Source organism: Lagopus leucura, unplaced genomic scaffold (assembly GCF_019238085.1).
Source record: "Lagopus leucura isolate 7727_CA_CO unplaced genomic scaffold, USGS_WTPT01 Super-Scaffold_702, whole genome shotgun sequence".
Taxonomy (NCBI): Eukaryota; Metazoa; Chordata; class Aves; order Galliformes; family Phasianidae; genus Lagopus; species Lagopus leucura.
This window is the reverse complement of record NW_024962254.1, coordinates 11,151,488-11,157,487: the sequence shown is the minus strand read 5'-3', so window position 1 is coordinate 11,157,487 and position 6,000 is coordinate 11,151,488.

Sequence of the window (6,000 nt, the reverse complement as noted above, 5' to 3'; positions counted from 1 at the left end):
AAACAGCAACTGACAAAAGGAGAAATTTCACGAGTTATGAGAGCTCAGATGTGCCTTTGCACTGAAGTCTGCCTGATTTCAGTTGAATATTCTGACCACTAATTTTAGATTGATTCCTATGCTCTTCAGCCCAACAAGTATTACACTTTTATTCAAAGAGAGACAATTGTAACAGCAACACTGATGGAGATGAGTGCTATACTGCTCTCTGATCTGGAATTTATAAAAGGGGTGGAATTATGTATTTCACCTATGGGTAAAGTCCAGCTTTACCTTCACAGATGAAAGGGTAAGGGCAGTGCAGACTCTGGCTGTCTTGGTTTGTTGGAGATTCTGTCTGCGAAGAGAACTTACTGAATGACACAGAAAGCTCAGTGCAGTGGATCTTGATCATATTTAAGTGTACAACAGGTAATTAACTATTCCACAAAGTCAAGACTAAGGTTGATGTAGGCTTGTCCATTGGAACAAAGAAAATACAACCCCCCACCTTTGGAGGGAGGACAAATCTTTATTTTCTTGTGAAATGTTCCAAGTATTTTGCTATTTTCCTCCACATTTATGACTTCCAGAATAACCAGCAGAATATCTACTGAGACATTTTTTTCAAAGGTAATGCCAAGTACCTTATGTCATGAAAAAGGGGGAGGATGAGAGATACTGTGTGGAAATTAATCTGCAACAAGTGACATTAAGATTCTGCCAGAGCTGGCAATAATGAGTTTCATCAGGCGCTGTGACTGTCCTTGTTCACCTCTCCAAATCCAACCCCAGGACAGGCAAATATGTCTAGGAATCTATGGTTAATAAACACTTGGGAACAGACTGGCACCCATGTAAATGTCTGAAGCAAAAGCTTCTTGTTATTCTACACAACTTAGGAGACAGGCTGTAGCAATCAGGACTAATTGAAGAGCCAGGGCAACCTTTCAAGGATATCTATTTTGGATGCATTAGGGTAGCACAGCCTGAAGTCAACAAGTATAGGGCCAATTTAGGAAACAGTGCTGTTGTCAAAACAGAACCATCACCTAGTTAGAACAAAATCTTGACATTCCTACATTTCCCACAGAAGAAACATTCTATGGACTGCATTTTGCAGGAAAAAGTAGCCATTTTTGGGGCAGGCTGTTTTCAGTGCTATGCAGAGACAGGGCCAGGGGCAATGGGCACAAACCGGAACACAGGAAGTTCCCTCTGAATATGAGGAAAAACTTCTTAAATTTGAGGGTGGAACAAGCTGCCCAGGGAGGTTGTGGTGTCCCCCATTCAAAACTCCCTGGATGCTTTCTTGTGTAACCTACTGTAGGGAACCTGCTTTAGCAGTGGGTTGCACTGGATGAACTCCTGAGGTCCCTTCCAATCCTTACAATTCTGTGATTCTACTTGGACTTCTGGGAATTGTGTGCCTACATCTGCTCTATTGGATGAATTTGGCCCTTTGCTGCTAGGGTTGCACAAATTTTCTAGTAATCAGGAAAATTCCATGGAGTCTCCCAGTGAAGAACTGAAAGTCTAAAGCCTGGGTTCCACAGCTTATGCTGGGGATCACCAAGTGTCCAGACTTGATCCTTAGTGTCAGGGTGAAGTCCTCATTAGAGTTAGAAAGTTTAGGCTGTGGGAACCACAATATAGAGTCTAGAAACCCAGATCTATCTTCACAATAGATCTGTTTTGAATTGACAGGCCATAAAAGCCCAAGTTCCCGATTGTCCTGCCAAGCAGTGTTTTCTTGGTTGCAGGAAATTAGGAGGGTTTTTAATCAGAACTCTGCGTGAGTGTTGTTGAAGTTGATCTTGGTTTGTACAAATTGGAATTATCTAATAAAAGCTGGCTTACCGAAAACCTCTTATACAACAGAATAAAACAACATATCAGAGAATGTGATTGCTACATTACCTTTACAGGCTCATCCTCCTGGAACAGTTGGTGTTTTTTTTCCCAGTTTTCTATTCCAAGCTGCAACTTGATTTGCTATGCAGTGTTAAATAGTGGTCTCATGGTAGTAGCACGCCTCAGAAACCATGCTGAATGAAACTATTCCTCTGCCCAGAGGCAGGTCCAAGTGTGCAAGGAGTGTGTCTCTCTGACTTACAGATGTGAAATGCGTGGCCTAAATCTTGTGCATGTCCTATGGAAAGAAAACAAATGAGAGAGCTCACCACGTTGTCTGCAGATGCCAATCAGATAAGAGGATACGTACGCTGGTTTTGCTTCATTAATTTATCTGCTGAGAATAAATTTATACCTGCAAAACAAATTAACAAAAGGGCTGCAGATCCACAGTGTTTATACATACAGGATTGTATGTTAGGCAGATGTACACATTTCTTTCGGAATCTGTCCTTACATTGTCTTCCCCACATGGTGCTTCCCTCTCCTTTGTTCCTTGGATCCTTCAAATTGTTCCGTGCAGTCAGTATGGCAGCATGAATCCCACCCTCCCTTTGACTCCATTTTGAAAGAATCGATATAAAAGAAATGACCTTCCTCATAGCCTTTCAAATAAGTAACTATGGCTCGGTTACTGAGGCATTGCTGTCTTGATAAGGAAATGACAAACTCATTCTAAGATACAGGCTAGGTGAGTCTCCCTTGTTTGTTATTCTGTACGGTATCATTTGAATAAAATTATATGCAAATCTTTCTTAAAGTGTTTCCAGTATATATGACTTCCACTTGGAATAATAACAAGTACAATTGAGCCAGGCTCAATTGTATGAAAATTGGTAGAAACCAATCAGTTCCTTCCCCTGCAAAAAAGACAGGATTGTCCTTCCTGTTCAGCTGACATGGTGAAGAATGGATAATCTGCTGTTATTACTGTGGTCTGTATTTCAATTTCTGCGTTGAAATTCTCATTGCTAAAGCTTAATCTAAGAAGTGGAGGTTGGTAACCCTGCATGCAGCAGGAGGGTTGGAGCTTGATGACCCTTGAGGTCCCTTCCAACCCAGGCCATGCTATGATTCTACAATTCTGTGAAGTGATTGATAAAGGTTTCAACTTAGAAACTTACCAAAACCAAAAGTCCCAGCAGAAGGATGTGAGCTCTGTTCCTTATGAAGTGCCCAGCGTGGCTCCCAGAGAGGGCAGCAGGATCACTGCCATTTCTCTGAAGTTTCAGTTGTCCTCCTAATCCTGTTGTAGTTCAGTTGAAGATTATTTAGACTAGAGTGGTAAATGTTTGGGTATTAGGAACATTTTGGGAAAAAAAAAAAATTAAGGAAACAGCATTTGGAGAAATTATTCATACGACAGACCAAGAGACCCTTGCCAAAAACCAGAGTGGTGCCAGACATGCGCATACACTAAAAGCATTGGTAATCTGAAGGAGCTGTGTTAGCCAGGACACAGCAACTGAAATGATAAGGTGCTCCTAATAAACCCTTACCTTCCTTCAGAGTGTACTAAATTGTCTTTTAAATGTAAACATGATGGTACAAAATCTTATGCTTTATAATTCTATCAGGAGATATCCATACATTTTAGACAATATTATTTAATTTTCTAGAAAGCTTGTAATGCAAACATGCATTCTTCTATTCCATGAGTGCAAAGAGATACCAAGATTTTTCTGAAAGATTTTTCTAACACAACTTTTTTTTTCTTGAAAGGTAAATGTAAGTTAATTCACGAACAAGCACTGTTAACATGGTGTTTGTTGCTGTTATTCGTTTCTTTTGGTGTAGTCTTTTTTTCTCTTTTCTTTTTTCGTTTTTCTTTCTTCTTTCCTTTCTAACCATTTATCTTCTCCATTTTAGGTCCCTGAAAATGTTTCAGATGCTATTGCCACTACAGTTATTGGAGCTCTGCCTTTCATTTATTCACTTGTGAATATCTTTGTATGCAGATACATCTTGTTGGTGGGTAATTAAATTTTCAATCTCAATATATAATTTTTCGGAACGTACTTTTTAAAGTTAGATTTATAACATACATTCACTATTAGTGAATGAATAGCAAGGCTTTCAAGGCATAAACAATGAATCTTAGGAAGCAGTTTTTACAGCTATATTTTATATTCTTGTATTTTATATCTATGTCCTCATATAAACCAGATCAGTAGTCCTGTGACCTGCAAAGCTGGCGTATCATCGGGCTGTAAGGTAACTTTTATGAAGTTGGAAGTACTGAAGATCACATTAGTTGTGTGAGATGACCCTTTTATAGAAGTGTTCAAAAAAATGTATCTTCAAATGCACTGACATCTAGTCCCTGCAGGAAACTGCAGACGTAGTCAAAGTTAACTTACTCCCATTCATTATGCAGTAAGCATGGTTGGCAAGCTCTTTCCTCCTGGTCAGAAATAAATATAAAATCAAAGTGAATGCTCTTTCTGGGATCTGAACGTCTTTCTCATTCCAGACTTTTATTTTGCCAATATTAACATGTTGAATACCTGCTAGAGAAGCATTGCTTGTAAACCTGAACTCTTCCTGTAACATTATCAGGACAGACAGTGTTCTCAGGCTCTTGTCCTGTCTTTGGACAAAAGCCCTCAGCTAGACAATACAGCAGTCATCTGTGGGGAAGGCAGCATTAGGAGCCCTAAATCGGTGTTAAATGGAATCAGAATTGTTTGCTCTTTTTCATCTCATTGAACACACAGACCGTTTGGCTGTGTTTATTCTGCTGAGTTGATTCAAGCCTTGGGGCTGAATAGCTCTGACTGGCTTGTGGCCATACTCAGCAGGGTCAACTCCCTCTAGAACTGACATCTAATGAAAACTAGAGTGTCCCAAAACAGAGTGAAGGAGAGCACTAACTGTTAAGGAATGGGACAGTAAGTGGGAATGTCTGAGTTCATTACTTGGTCCTCGTTCATTCAGTAGTATAGATACGTACCAAAGAAAAGAAATATCTGGTTGCTGAAAACTTAAGCACAAGCAAGCAGTATTGATGATGAACCCTTTAGATGTGTGATTCCACATGAGTAACTGTAGAAAGAGGGTTCCTCGCTTCACATCTATGAAGCAAAACTGAGAACTGCTTCTCCAGATCATGGTCACAGCAATTATGGATCGGGATGAACTCCACTGCAGCACTTATTCCCAGGATCACAGCATACCTTGGTGATTGGAAAACGATGGAAAGATGGACAGATGAAGGCTGTAAGTCCTTATGTGGCCCAGGAGGATTTATCCAAGGGCTGCGTTCCACTTCTGCGCGTATGCATGCACACAGACACACCCACCTCCCATCTCTACGGAGCCAAATCTGATGTGAGTCACATTTGGCCTGTATTTCATGCCATGTGGGATGGGACACCAGCATACACCATCTATAACTGCTGCTTCCCAGACCAAAATAACTGAACTTGCTCCAGAGTGAAGCATGAGGGTGAAGTAACAAGCAGTGTGGACATTCCAAAGAGAAGATTTGGGCACAACAAGGACTCACCACCATGATACAGGTGTATCTTTTGTTTGCTACATTTGAAATAGCTCTTTTCCTGTGCTAAACCTTCCATCTAGAGCAACTCAGAACTTCATAGTAGAGTTGGTCAGATTGAACTGTGAAACTTAAATAACATTGAACATTCTGCCTTGAAAGACTGAGCCTAGAAAATGCAAAGGTGTAATATTGAAATTCCACTCCAGTTTTAGCAAGTTTGAGCTTGCTAAAGAAATATATTCTCTTCCCCAGATATGTTCACAGTGTGGGACAATACTGAAAATACAGCTGAAGGTGTACACCAAGAGTACCAGTGGCACCAAACATTTTAGGAATTCAGATGCAGAGATTTCAGCCTCAGTTTAGGTTTGGAAGCACGCTTTTTTAATTTACTTGTAGAAACACTGATTTCCAGTTACTTGAATAAAGGAGTATTCACTGCAAGTGAAGTCATACCTGTAGGGACATGAGCAGTTTAGTCAGAATATGCTGCAGGAAACACTGGTGATAATCAAGTCATCCCCTTGTAGCTAACTTCAGCAGCTAACTTCAGCAATCTAGGCTTGAAATCTAATGGAAAAGCAAACAAACAAACAAACAAAAAA